The 15,799-nt window shown below is 39.5% G+C and overlaps 1 long non-coding RNA gene across 1 annotated transcript; it reads left to right on the top strand.

Moving 5' to 3' along the window:
* Positions 1-57: 57 nt before the first annotated feature.
* On the top strand, positions 58-14,722 carry LOC148802875 (uncharacterized). Its single transcript, XR_016084320.1, has 3 exons — positions 58-296; positions 412-502; positions 14,543-14,722. It is a non-coding gene; the product is annotated as an uncharacterized LOC148802875 (long non-coding RNA).
* Positions 14,723-15,799: the final 1,077 nt, after the last annotated feature.

The raw sequence follows: 15,799 nt of genomic DNA on the forward strand, positions 1-15,799 counted from the left end.
ACGTCAAAACCCAAGTAATGAATAAAACTTATTTATTTCTCTTCGTTGGCCAGGCAAGATGGCTCTTTCTCTGTTCTGGCCACGTCTGATGGCCTCTCCAAGAATCATGATAAACTATGATAAACTAGCTATACCACGTCAGGTGCTCATGTCCAATGGACTCTCCTAAGTTGTGTTCAACCAAGGAACCAGCTTGGTTTACTTTCTTTTCATTTCCATCTCTTCTTTCCTCCTCATCTTTCTCTATTTTGGACGAAAATCAGGGCTTGAAGGTCCAAAATGCATCAGCGGAATAAGTAATATCCCCTTCCCCAATTCCTTTCTCCTTTCTCTGTTCTTTATCCTCTCTTTCTCTCTCTTTCCTTTACTCTAAATCCACTATTAATCTCTTTGTTTTGGACAAAAAAGCAGGGGCTGAAAAGCAAGGGCAGAAGGACACGGCTGTTCATTGTTTTTCTCTCATTTGTTGGGCGGAAGATCACCATAAAGCAAGGGGCGGAAGGTTCTTTCTTCTCTCACTTATTTTCTCTCTTGGATTGTTTTGAAAGGTATATCTACTCCAACCAACCATCTATTTCATTTTTTGATCATTTTAGAAACATAGATTCTATTTGAAAACATTTAGAATGAAAACAGAGAAATTTGAAACAAAAATAAAGAGCTTATTGGTCGAATCTTCCTTTTCTTGTCTGGTTTTGATGCAAAGATTGGCCAACAACATCTTTGCTTCAGTTTTGGATGCCTAAACTAAGTGAAAAAAGGACTCCATTCCACTGTAGCTCGACCCGGGTTAAGAAGATGAGATATATGGGTTGGGTTTTCATATCCGACCAAGTTCCAATTCGAATCTGTGTTGGCATTAATCGGTCTGGATCATCTTTTTGATCCGGTCGGAGCCGATCTAATGCTTTAATTAATATTACTGTTTAAGTATTTAAATTATATTTAAATATAAAATTAAATTACATTTAATTGTAATTATATTTAAACTGTAATTAACAGTAATTATATTTAAATCATATATTTAATATATAAATTATATAAGTATCATAAATTAGTAGAAATGTCCAAAAATGACCAAAAATCCGCACAAAAATTACTAGAGATTATTAATAATTATATGATAAATAACCAATAAATTAGTATAAATTTCAAGTCATCGTTATTTACCATAAATTATCATAAATTACCAATAAATACCAAAAATTATCATGAAATAGTAAGATTTTATTAGAAATTAGCACGAAATTACCAATAGTCTATTAATAAATTTACAAAAATTAGTAGGAATTTCAATTCATTGGAAACTATCACTAGTTACCATAAATTACCATTAATTTTTACCAGAAATTCATCATAAATTAGTAGAAATTACTTGAAATTATCAAATAATATAACCAAAATAAATTACCATAAATTATGTATAATTATTAAAAATTATCATAAAATAGTAGAAATGTCAAAAAATTACCACAAATTAGTACAAAATTATCTAGACTTATAAATAAATTATCATAAATCTATACTATATTATAAAGCAATTAGGCCCCATGTTAGCACCCCTCTCCTTCTCTCCTTCTCTCCTTCTCTCATTTCTCCCTTACCCCATCCTTGCTCTCTCTTTCCTCCCTTTCCTCAACCCAGACCTCTTATTTAGCCACATGGCAAGACTCTATCTATTACTAATCCAAATCATTTTAAAGTGGGAAACTGTCTCCTTAAATCTCTTTCTCTTTCATTTATCATTCCCAACTACCTCCTTAACCCACGTCATTATCCTCTCCTTGCTCCTTGTATCTCACCTCAACTTTCAAAGGCAATATTCTTATGATAACTATTCCATTTTTCTAAGGCATGCTGGGAATTCAGTTATCTTCTTTAAAAGACATGCTAAATCTGGAATATTTGGTTTTCAATAAATGGATAGGTGTTCATCAATAACTCAATTAATTATATTATAATTTTAATTGAACATTATACAATCTAATTAAATCATATGATCATTTTATTTAATGAAAAATTTCACCACGAAACTAAAATTAAGTAGAATTTCAAAATATAATTAGTAAAATGTAAAAAATAAAATTAATGGAATAACCTTGAGGATAAATAAACCTTAATTAAATTAAATTAATTAACTAAAGTTAATTAATTAATTATTAGTTTCTTAATTACATTAATTAACTAAACAAATTTAGTTCACTTAGAAAATGATTATATAATTAAAAATATTAACTAAATAATAAGATAATTATATAATTAGTTAACTAATTATAACTTAATTACTAAAGCTTTTTTAATTAGTTAACTAATTAATTAATAACATAATAAATTAGTTAACTAATTAAGTTAATAATGTTATAAAAATATAGATAAGAATAATATAAATTAGTAAAAAAACAAAATTATTAGTCTTAAACTTAATTATTATTAATGTAAAATCCCCCAATCCACTAAATAAAAATTTAGTAAAAGTCCAAACAATTTAATAAAAGAATAAAAACTAATACAATTAGGAAAATCACAATGCTACTTCTTGTGGTGCAACTTGGGTAAGTTGGGTTGGGTTGAGGGTCAACCCAAGGCCAACTCTAATTCTCAAACCTCGAGCTTAGGCTTGGCCCAACTCAAGGTTAAGCTTGAGTGTACCAACCTAGGCCTAACTTGAGATTAACCCAAATCTTAGGTTGGGCTTGGGTTTGGGTGTGTGTAGCCCTATTTTTAGGTAGAATAAATTGATGACATGTAGATATGTATATCGTAAAATGTTGGGTGGGCTCAAATTGGGTCAGGTTGGATTGGGCGACCCAAGGCCTCTATCTAAGCCCAACCTGAGTTTATGTTAGTTTTTCTTTGTTTTCTTTTTTTTTTTTTTTTTAACCAAGACCAGCTTAATGTTTGAAAACTCAAGTCCAACCTGTACAAAATCTTTGGTTGAATTGGGTAGGGCTTGGGTTGGGCTTACCCAAGTTGCACCCCTATCTCCTTTTACTTTAAATTCTTTTAACAAAGCCCATGCATTAGGGGTTGCAAATGGGTGGGTTGGGTTGGGTGTGGGTTGAGTACTAACCCACCCATATTGACCCGCTAACCGATTTGGCACCCATGTCTGTGGGTCAAAGTGGGTCACAACCTACTCTGACCTTGACCCACCCTAACCCACCCATTTGACCCTCTAATTTAAAGTAGTTTTTTTTTCTCTATTTTAATTGCATAAAAACATAGAATAAACGAATATAAAAAAATTTAATTTTTCAAATAAAAAATAAAAACCTATAAAAACACAGGAAATGGTAAATAATATATATTTCATGGAAAACACCGGAAATTGCAAAAAATACATGAAAACTATAAAAAAATCAGAAAATATAAAACTTTTCAAAAAAAATTAAATAAAAATGTAAATACACAAACATATACATTTCAACTAAAAGGATATGAAAAAAGATAAAAAGTTCAAAAGTATTTTAAAATATAAAATACATAAAAACACATAAAACTGACAAACATTAGAAATTGCAAAAATATACAAGTAAATAGGAAAAAGACAAAAAACTCAGAAAAATATAAAATTTGGATAAAACCAGAAACTACAAAATACTCAAAATGATAGAATATTCAAAAATCTATATATTATAACATAAAAGTAAAAGAAATACAGAAAAACAAGAAAATGATAAATTTTTCAAAAAAATATTTTGGAAAAAAACAGAAGCTGCAAAAAAAATCATAAGTTTTTTCATGGAATTTTGTAATTGGATAAGATTCATATTAGATTGCGCCAATGTAAAAAATCATTTTTTTTCATGTAAGATGAAAATTTTACATTGTTTCCTCTTTGGTAATTGATTTTTATCATAATACCCTAAAATTATGACAATATCAGGCTAAAGCACGATGTATTACTCCAAAAGCCAAGCTCCGAGATTTGAATCTTCAATATGGAGATTTGAGTGAGGAAGAAAGAGTGGCAATGTGTTTGCTAATTCAAATTGGAGATTTGAGTGAGGAAGAAAGAGTGGCAATGTGTTTGCTAATTCAAATTGGAGATTTGTGTGGTAAAGAGAGAGGGTGATGGTGGTGGTGCGACTACCAACTTCAACATCTGAGATAGAGAGAGGGGTGGTGCCTGGTGTGACGTCTACCTTCCATAGATCTGAGGAGCCGGTGCAGCAGCCATCTTCAAGATCTGAGAGAGAGTGATGGTGTGATGTCCACCTTCCATAGATCTGAGAAATCGGTGCGACAATGGGATTTAATCAAAGATCTGGGTGAATAGATTTGAGAATTCAGTGTGGCAATTGGCTTTAATCAAAGATTTGGGTGAGAGAAGCAGAAAAGGGTGATCGATGACATGAGAAAGAGAGGCAGAGGGAGGGTTTCAGGAGAATAAATTCAACCCAAAGAGAAGGTCAATGGGTAATCCTTGACCCAATCCACCCTAACCCTTTTTTCCTGACCCTTGTGAGTATTTGACCCATCTTGACCCACTATTTAAATGGGTGGGTTATCAAGTGGGTGGGTTGGGTGAGTGAAATATATATATATATATATATATTCTTTTAACCAGTAAGGCATAGGTTCTGGGTTCAGTTGAGAATCACATTTTTTGTAGTAGGCAATGTTCATTTTCATAGTGCAAAAGTAAACTGTATGCGTGAGCCCCTACCTTAGTTTATTATTTACTATTCATTGGCTTGAAAACCTAGACTCTTAAAAAAGGAAAATTGTGATGTATAAGCTTTAATTTTCAAAACTTAGACCAATGATTAAAACGATGATCACCTCTGAGGATCACTCGCAAGTCCTAAAACGACTCATATGTTGTTCGCACACTTTTATCATGAGTCTCATATACTCAATTAGGTGGGTTGGTAGGTAGGCTTAAGAGGGAAATTAAGAGTGAAGAGAACTCAAAATTTTCCACCCAAGAGCTCAAGAAATGAAACCCACCTACTTTGACACCATATCCCCCCTTGAATTGGCATCAAATCCCCTACTGTCACTATTTCCAAATATACAGTGAAGTTAAACTTTATTAGATTAGGATAAATGAAGGTTCCCTAATACGAGCCCTGATCTTCTGCCCATAAGAACTCTGCCCACATTTACCCACATAATATCGTAACCATACATGAGGGGCATCTCATCCTTCTATATAGTATTATGCACTAGGAGATGTTCCCAATGCAAGGAAGGAAGTAATATGTTGTGGGTACATGTGGGTAAAGTTCTTATGGGCAGGAGATCTAAATCTCCCTAACACACACCCACGAGAGAGAGAGAAGAATAAGGTTGTTGTGTTGAATGACCCCGTGGATGTCTTTGTGTAGGGCTCTTGGCATGTGAAGCAATAAGAACGTGCCCACTAGGTAGGTGGGATAGGGGTCCCTATGTAATTGTTCAAATTTTCAAAACATGGATCAATCCCTCATATGGCTGCCTATGGGTGTTGAATTGTTTTGTCTTCTCTCTTCTATGCTGTCGCGACTTCTCTGAGCTCTTTGGCCTGCTTATAGCCCCCCACCAATAATCATACACCATATGGCCTTTGGAAGAAATCCATAGGCAAAGTTAAAACAAAATAAAAATATCAAATCAAACCTACCAAGTTCAATCAGTTGACAAAAATTCAACTGATATTATACTTGGTAGGTTTAATTATATCTATATCTATATATATATATATATATATTTAATTTTTCCTATTAGTTTATATTATTTCATTCTTTCTAAACAATTAAAAGGTGGGTTAAATCTCTAAGCCCGGAAATTCTTTTTCTTTTTTGAAATAAAAATGAATGATGAAGAAGCCTCTAAGTATAGTAAAAATCTTGGCTACTACAATTTCAGAACGGTGAGCTCCAAAGGCTCAAGTGGAGGACTTCTTTGTGCATGGAAGGATGACCTCTTAATCAATGTCTCTGATGCCACACAATGTTATATTGAGCTGTCTATATACACAATCAACCCCATTGAACACTAACTGGTCAATTCTGTTCCTCTATGGTCATCCAAGTCGCGATGACAGGACTTGTTTCTCTGTTAAACTCAATGGTTCTACTCATGAAATTTTCACTATTAAAAGAGGCTTAAGGCAAGGAGATCCTCTCTCGCCTTACCTCTTTATTATTGGCATGCAAATTCTCTTGGCATTGTTGAACAGGGAAGAAATATCCAAAAAGCTCATTGGGATCAAGCTTGCTAAGGATGCTAAGCCTCTTACTCACCTATTATTTGCCGATGATTACTTCATCTTTTGTAAAACTGATCCAGAGTCTCTCCTCAACATCAAGCCTATTCTTAGATTATTTGAAAACATCTCAAGTCAGCATATCAATTATGGCAAGTCTGGCATCATGTTCAACAAGAACACGCACAGAGTCCATCACAAGTTGTTAAGAACACTGGGCATGAAGATCATTAACTACAGCTTCAGGGACCTGGATGGCTGACCTAGAAGGAGGGAAGACGTGCACCCACAAAAATTTAGTAGAAAAAGTGTCAAACAAAATGGACATCTAGCAAGCGAGGACCTTATCTCAAGCTGGTCGTACTATTCTCATCAAGGTAATCATCCAGAGCATTCCTCTTTACACAATGCAAACAAGCATCCTACCCACCACCATCTACAAAAAAATTTTGGTGGAAAGGTAGTAAGAGTGTTGCTAATGGATGCAACTTGAAATGGAACAACATTTGCTCCTCTAAAGCTGTAGGCGGTCTTCGACCAAGGCGCTTCTCCCCTATGAACAAAACACTATTCTTGAAATCAATTTGGAGGATTCTCAATAAAAATGATAACTTGTGGGCACAATAAATCTCTGCAAGATACGTGAAAGGAAAATGTTTCTTTGATTTAAAAGCAAAACCCTCAGATTCATGGTGGTGGAAGAGTGTCATTAAGTTAAAAGATGAAGCGAAATCAAACTTCTTTTGGAAAGTGGGAAATGGTGAGAAAATTACAGCTTGTGTGTAGACCTGTTCATGGGATGGCTCGGGCCAGGCCGGGCTTTTATTCATCATTAATGGAAATATGTTAGGCCCGAGCCCGACCAACGGGCCTATAACTTGGGCCCGAGCCTGGCTCTGATAAAAAGCCTGAAGGCCGAAGCCTAACCTAATAAAAAAATTACAATTTTCCCTATTCAAATTAGAATTAAAAATTCAAATGTTTTTTTTTCCTATTTAAATGAACAATGGGCCTATAAGATGGTTTTTTTCTTTTTCTTTTACGTCTTAAAACACAGTTTTATATTCTTAAATCAAAAAATTTATTCAAATGGACATAACCACATAACCCATTTTAAGTCTAATTTTAGGTCGGGCTATTTTGACAAAACCCGAGCCCGACTCGAATTTATTACGGGCTGGACTTTTTGGCCCGAGTTTACTCGCAGACATATAAACATGTTCAAGCCCATCCGGGGGCCGGGCTGGGCCAGCCCGTCGAGCTACCAGGCCCATGAACAAATCTGCTTGTGTGTGGATCCTTGAGTTCCTATGCTGCTGTATCACATACCCATCCCAAGGAATCCAACCCAACCATCCCCTCAACTAAAGTTATGTGATCTCATCACCAACATGAACTCATGGAATGTTACATTTTTTTGTTATCGGATGCTAAATGCTCTCTTTTGAATCTGACAAAAACATCACTTGGGAAATGCAAGTTCTCTATGATCACATCTTCGATCTCATATCCTTTTTTGCAAGCACAAAATATGTAAATAAATCAGTGGTCAAACCTGCGCATGAAGAAGATCAGGAAATCTTTTGTTAGCTACACTAACCCCCTTCCTTCTCTCTTTCTTCTTTTTTGGAAACTTGTAAAAGGGGGCTGCAATGCAATTGTAATTGTATCCGTGATGTTTGTAGTGGTTACTTTTTTGACAAAAAAAAAAAAAAAAAAGAAAATGCAGAGGCCCTACTAGTACTCAATATATATGAGCAACAGAGCAAAAAAGATATATAAAAAAGGACACGTGGCCTAAACTTAACATAACCCAGACAACACCTAAAATGACAGTAGAACACAGCCTTTGCTGGGTCTTTTTTCCACTGGGATACAACTCAACATATATGAACAGCTTAGTAAACAGAGGAAACTGGATAGAAAAAGCCAAACAGTTCATATGGCCTAAATTAACATAACCCGAACATTACCTGGAGCTATCTTAATTCTTGAGCAAAAGTAAACTAGTAGGTCCAGTAGGGTTTTTATTGTTCAGTTTACGATTTGTACAGCTAGAACAGTGACAAGTGGGGAATAAATCAAAATTCAAGGGATAGTAAATCATAAGTAAATAAAACTCAAAAAACTAATAAAATACATGAGGTGGACCAAACACCAAATATGTCATGTTTGAATTTCCTGTAAGAAAAAGAAAGCTAGCTAGCTGGTCACCCACGTCTCCTTAAAAAATACTGTTATACTGATCAAATGCATGCATTAAATTAAAGAAGGATAAATATTACTTTTTATTTATTTGGATGAATTACATAAAAAGAAAGGACAAATATTTTCTTATTCTCTTCACTTATTTCCAAATTGTTTATTAGGTTTCTCACCCCACACATATCTATCAATTACTTAAATGTCAATGCCCAAGTTCTTCACTTTGTGATGTAGCACGATCTGACTATTCCCGGCTGGAGGATAATTTGGCTTCCAATTGAGCAGCGAACTAGGTGGGCCTGTAAGACAGTGAATCAGAGAACACGGGGTGGTTAACCTGATGAGGTCGCTCCGATGCTCAAGTTAGTGTACTGTGGTGTGAGCTGAAAGCTTTGAGAACTAGAGAGCTAGAGAGTAGAAAATCACACGCATACCCATTGTGTCATTGCGGCTGGTGCCTTTATATAGGCATTGTTTGGCTTGGGCCTCATGCACCGCATCTGAGATTTCCAGGAGATCGTGCCTAACTAGTACAAGATCCTCGGAGGCAACTACCATGCACGTTGACCATCCTCCAGAATGTTTGGTACGTGGGCCAACTTCCAAGAATCGTGAGAGTGTCGGGATATGCATGCCGAATTTGTCGGCGAGCACGTCTCGTAGGTCACCACCTGGACCTCACTCAGGCCCGCACGCCTTCGAGGGAGGTCGCTCCTTGCGTCGAGGTCACTTCAGCCAGTGACGAGGTGCTGCAGGTCGGCCCTGGACGAGGTGCTTCTAGCTGACCTGAGTTATGGTTGAGGTTGCTAGGTCGGCATAAAGGCAGGTCACGAGGTTAGGGTAAAGACAGGTCGCCAGGTCGGGGTAAAGATGAGCCGCGATCTAGGACTCCAAATCATCACTTAGGTGGTGTCTAGGTGTCGTCTACCTGTTCTGAGATTTCATGTGTCACAATGTCATTGGAGGGCCAAATTCGCCCTCATCAATTGCCCCCCACTCCCGAGCTGAAAGTAACTCGGCGAAGGGAGTAGATCACTCCTTTTGGCCTGGAATGACTGATTCGATAAGCTCATAAGCGTCAATCCAATTTGCTTCCCAGGTCGAAAGAGTCCAAGTGTTTGCAGCCTTATGCAGGACCTCACCATCTTTATTTTCGGGGCACAAGAGCGAATTCATCTGCTCGAGGAGAGGTGGATCAGGTACCCCGAGGGCATCTACCTTATTAGGGATGTGACCATCAAGAGGTTCTGAAATCCGGCTAAGTACCTCAAGAGTGAAGCTCATCATGCCGTCCTCAAGAGGGGGTTCTATGTGACTGCTTTATCAGGTTGCTCCACCTAGGTAGAATTCGACGCAGTGTCCTTCGAGCTGGTTCTAGCCAATGAGTTCGATGCGGAGCCTGCAATCAAGGTGGAGGTCGATTGTGAAGAAATCGGCCAAGTTTGCATCCATCATGGTGCTGAGAGCGAACTAGTCTTTCCTTTGTTTTCTTTCTCGTGCTGAATGCGAATTGCTTTTTATTTTGCCCATGCAAAAGAGGCGATTGGGTTTTATGTGATGCCGAGGTCTTTTATCAGCTTGACACCTTAGTCCTTAGGCTCTGGGAGTGACTTGCGGTCCACTACCGAAGAGGCTACTGGGTCTCATGTGGTGCCAATGTCTTTTATCAGCTCGGCACCTTAGCCCTTAGGCTCTAGGAGTGACTCGTGGTCCACTCTCCTTATCTTTGATTTTGCCCATTACGAAGAGGCTATTGGGTCTCATGTGGTGCCGATGTCTTTTATCAGCTCGACACCTTAGCCCTTAGGCTCTGGGAGCGACTCGTAGTCCACTCTCCTTATCCTTGATTAACCGACGTGCGACCTGACCTTTCCGCCTAAGCGAGTGGTCATTCTATAGTAACTTCTAATATGGTTGTTCCTACATCATCCCGTGGGATTATCTTCTTGGGTGAGTCCTTGCGAGACCACATCGTACATGTTCTGCCCCCCTTGTGAGGGCATAATGTTGTTGTCAGTATGAGTCAGCAGTTCAGGGCCACGACTGCACTGCATCAGCCTCGTTAGTGACGCCGGTCACCCACTCCTACAAGAAGCCACTGGGAACTCGACCTACGGGGGCAGCACTACTGACTTTAGGTCACCAGCTCGCATGGGAGCCTTGGAAGGCTCGACCTGCAAGGGCATCCATGCAGTCCGTTGGCCGCCAACTCCCGCGGAAGCCACGAAGAGCTCATCTTGTAGAGGATACCTCGCCTAGAGGGCTGATGAGGCTTATTCGAGCTGAAATAAAGTCGGTAGAGCTGCTTAGTCTGTTGGCCATCAACTTCCTACGGGAACCATGATTGGCTCAACCTACGAGGACAACCTTACTCCGAGGTGCCTGTCGTCGGACTGCTAGTTGATAAGGTCATTCTACTGCTACTTATTCTGCATCAACATGAATATGTCGAGCTACTCCCATGCTCACATCTAGAAATTCATGCTTCATCTCATGGAACTGCCGCACTTTGATCCCGATGGAAACTACTGATGGCTCTACCACGGGGAGAGGGGCGTTCACATGCGATAGCAGGGTATTTATTTGGGGCATTGGGGATGCTGAGTTCGGCTTGAACTTGTTTGATTGTCACATGGGAGTTCTCCAGGTTCATCATAGATGTTTTTGCCCTCCAGTAATCAATATTCGCTCTGGGTGTTGATGCTTCTCAAAGGTGCCTTTGAGTTCATAAAAATGGAAATTAGAAAGTGAGAACTTTAGTTTCTAAAAGGTGAGGTCTTAGCTTTATGAAAGAAGAGGACTTAGCCTTTTAGAAGGTGAGAACCTTGTAGCGTTTCCCACAGACGGCGCCAATTGATGTAGCGCAATCTGACTACTCCCAACTAGAGGATGATCTGGCTTCCAATCGAGCAGCGAACTAGGTGGATATGCAAGATAGTGAATCAGAGAACCCGGGGTGGCTAACCCCGTGAGGTCGCTCCAATGCTTAAGTTAGTGTACTGTGGTGCGAGCTAAAAGCTTTGAGAGCTAGAGAGCTAGAGAGTAGAAAAATTACGCGTATACCACTTGTGTCATTGCGGTTGGTGCCTTTATATAGGCATTGTTTGGTGTGGGCCTCACGCACCGCATCCGAGATTTTCGGGAGGTCGTGCCTAACCGGTCCGAGATCCTCGGAGGCAACTGCCATGCACGTTGACCATCCTCCGGAATGTTCGGTACGTGGGCCAACTTCCAAGAACCGTGGGAGTGTCGAGATATGCATGCTGAATTTGTCGGCAAGCACGTCTCGTAGGTTGCCACCTAGACCTCAGTCAGGCTGGCACACCTTCGAGGGAGGTTGCTCCTTGCGTCGAGGTCACTTTGGCCAGTGACGAGGTGCTTCTAGCCGACCTGAGTTGTGGTCGAGGTTGCTAGGTCAGCATAAAGGCAGGTCGGCAGGTCGGGGTAAAGACAGGTTGCCAGGTTGGGGTAAAGACGAGCCACGATCTAGGACTCCAAATCATCACTTAGGTGGTGTCTTGGTGTCATCTAGCTGTTTTGAGATGCCATGTGTCACAATATCATTGGAGGGCCAAATCTGCCCTCATCAATTACTATAAAATAAACTCTGCAACGGTGCTTATGGAGATGAAGTAGAGCATTATTTGGAGAAATGGAGAAGGAAAAAAGAATTCACGGAGCCCATGTACTACTACTTCCCTTTCCAGTCCAAGGCCACATAAACCCAATACTTCAATTCTCCATGTGTTTAGCCTTGAAAGTTCTTAAACCCACATTAGTTACTACCACCTTCATCTCCAAATCCATGCAAGCTGAATCCTGCTATGTCGAAGTCCAGACAATCTCTGATGGCTACGATGAGGGTGGGACTATGCAAGCAGAGAGTATTGAAGCCTACCTCACTTCTTTCAAGGAAGTTGGCTCTGAAAGCTTGGCTGAGCTCATCTAGAAGCAAGACGATTCTATGGTTTGCTTGATATATGTCTCATTCTTACCCTGGGCCTTGGATGTTGCCAACAAGTTGAGCATATCAGGAGCTCAGTTCTTCACTCAATCGTGTGCTGTCAACAACATATACTACCATGTGCACATGGGTCTACTGAAACTCCCTATTTCAGAGTTGGTTCCTTCGATCCCTGGATTAGTGCCACTTGAAGTAATGGACTTGCCGTCTTTGGTTTCCAAAGTGTTCCAACACAGGAAGTTTGAAATAAAATTCCTTGCTCGTCAAAATATGATCTCAAGGATTTAAACTCTGTTCCATTATCACTTCTCACCACCTTAACATTCTTATTAAATTGTTGTTCATTCATTGCACAAAAATTTTTGAGTGTTCGACCAACTTCACTTTTTTTAGCCAACAAATAAATCCAAACTGCTCGAGAATAATCATCAACAATTGTCAAAAAATATACAACACCACAAGATGCAGGTACTCTATAAGCACCCCATAAGTCACAATGAATCAATGCAAAATAATCAGTCACTTTATTGTCGCTTTGAATAAAAACATCTCTAGTTTGCTTTGACTTCAAACAAACATCACATGTTTTGTTCTTACTATTACTGATATTAAGAAGCAAGCTAACCGTTTGATAAGAAGGGTGTCCCAATCTCCGATGCCAAAAACCACATGACCCAATTCCATCTGTCTTGTAAGCACGAAACGGCGCCACACCCATGAAGACATAGACCCCGTCAAACTATTCACCCGCACCAATCAGAGTCCTTGAGATGCAGTCCTATATCACACACAACTTATTAGTAAACGTCACAATACAATCTATGTCACGAAGCAACCGACCTACTGACAATAAATTACAATTGAGTTTTGAGACATATAATACGTGCAACAATTTAAAATTATTTCCAAGTTCAACAGTGCCTTCTTTCATGGACTTGGTGTGCGCACTGTTGGGTAACCTAAAAGGACAAGGTGCAACATCATAGGTATCAATGAGCACATTTAAATTCCCTGTCATGTGATGTGACGCCCTAGAGTCAATAATCCATTTAGTGGAGTAATTCTTACCAGAGAGTTTTTCATTAGTCCTGATTTTGTAAGCATTAAGCATGCTTACAAGAGTCTGCCATTGCTCGTCATTAAGCCCGCTCAGTCCGGTCCGGTCTCCGTCAGTCGCAGCTACATTAGCAGCCACCTCATGCCCCGCTGATGACTGAGCAGCATGAGCTTTTGCCATGCCTCAGCCACATCCGCCAGAGGGTCCTCCCCCTTTTCCTCGTCCTGCTCCACGCCCGGTCGACGTACCGCGGGGTCTGTCTCCCCACCATTCAGGGTATCCAATTAATTGGAAGCAATTCTTTGCTTCATGGTCAGGTCGACCACAATTGTTTTGTCTTTTGAAGCAACTCTACTGTCTCGCGATGTCTGCAAGGCTTGTGCTGCAAAACCAACTACATCTGCCCGTTCCTCTTTACCTCGTGCCAACGATTGATGTCGATCTTCTTGTAAGATCATTGAGTAAACTTTGTTCATATTTGGAATTGGATCCATACTCAATATGTTGGAACGCATAGTTCCAAATATATTGTCGTCCAAACCCATCAGAAATTGGTGGATTTTCTCTTCTTCTCTTTCTTTAACCAATTCGGCTGCCGCTCCACATCTGCACCCGCATGTACACACGGGTACCTTAGAGTAGCTTCTTAATTTGTCTCACATTGCCTTAAATTTTCTGTAATATGCAACCACTATCTGTCCATGTTGCTTGCAGTTAGCAAGCTCGGATTTAATCTGATAAATCCGGGGTCCATTGCCGATCAAGAATCGTTCCTTCAAATCATCCCAAAGCTCCTTGACCGTCTCCATATACGTGATAGTTGAACGCAATGATGGATCGACAGTATTGAAAACCCAAGCCACCAACATCGAGTTCACAACCCACCAGAGATCGATCTCTGGAGCATCATTCTTCGGCTTTGTGACCCTGCCTTCGATGAAACTGATTTTGTTTTTGGCACGAAAAGCAATTCTCATCGCCTTTGCCCATTCGTTGTAGTTATCTCCTCTCAAGACCACCAGACTGATAATAATTTTAGGATTATCTAATGAATGCAAATAGAAAGGAGAAGACGGTCCAACAGACTTACTTGAGCTCTCACCGTTCTTGTCGTTGTTGGCAGCCATGGTGACCGATCAGCAAGACTCGTCTGAGATGTTCAAGCAAATGGTCAAGATGGCTTTGGTGTCGATGTGATTTCGTTGCTCAACGTCAGTAGTAATATCTTACCCAAGGTGATTGATTATTGCAGGAAACACGTCGAGTTTGATTCCAAGAAGAAGATGGACGATCCTGATGAGGCTCACGAAGAAATCAGGAACTAGGACTCAGAGTACATCAGCGTCGGTGTTGATGAGCTTTACCATCTTATAATGGCTGCCAGCTACCTTCATATCAAAGGGTCGCTGGATTTGACTTGCCAGAAGGTGGCTCTGATACCATGAAAAATTTTGGAAGCCAAAGGTTGTCTTTTCATTGTTATCTTATGATATATATATATATACAAACTCGATGGAGTTTCTTGCTCCCAAAACTTTCTAAAAACCTTATGTCCTAAATGCAATGAAACTTTTATCTCCAAAAGATTTATCTTCCTAAAAACAAGGCTGCTAAAAACAAAACTTCTAAAACATAAAGCTTCCTAACTATATAGGAAATATACAGATCCGGGATCTCCTAGGATTCTCGCGAATCTCATCCAATACATCCATTTACCAACAACCAAATCCAAAGTTGATTGTCACACTACATCAATCTTTAGTGGGAGTTAAAGCAACAATTGTTGGCTGAGCCAATCCACCTACAACTACATCGCATGTCCACCACTATCTCCCCACCCTCCTTCACCAACATTTCATGCTCCAGTTATAGGAGTTTCAAATCTAATCCCGATGGTGGGAGAAAGTAGCGTGAGAAGATCTAGCATCTGTCTAAGAGCTACTAGATTGTTTACAACCTATCATTGGAGGCATTTCCTTAGACAGATCTGGCATCTATCTAATGAAGAGTTATTGGATTGTTTACGGTCTATCATTGGAGGTGATTCCACTAATAAGTCTTACTAATCACTATATAGGGGACCCTATTATTAGAGAATCACACAAAGTCTTATCCTCCAAGCTATTTCCCACCTTCACCTTCCTCTTGGTAGTAGTATGGTGTAAGAACCGAGAATGTTCGATTAATAACAGAAGACCTAGACCTTTAGGCTAGGTTTGGTTTGAAGTAAAATGCAGGGAAAGGCAGGGAAACCTTTACAAACCTTGTATAGGTTCCCCTATCTTTCCCTACCTTCTCCTTCAAACCAAACATAGCCTTAGTTGATTAATTTATTTGGCCATTGAGCTTGGCAAGTTTGACATAAAGTATAGACCTTGGA

Source organism: Nelumbo nucifera, chromosome 1 (assembly GCF_055504915.1).
Source record: "Nelumbo nucifera cultivar China Antique chromosome 1, China Antique-T2T, whole genome shotgun sequence".
In the NCBI taxonomy this organism is placed as follows: domain Eukaryota; kingdom Viridiplantae; phylum Streptophyta; class Magnoliopsida; order Proteales; family Nelumbonaceae; genus Nelumbo; species Nelumbo nucifera.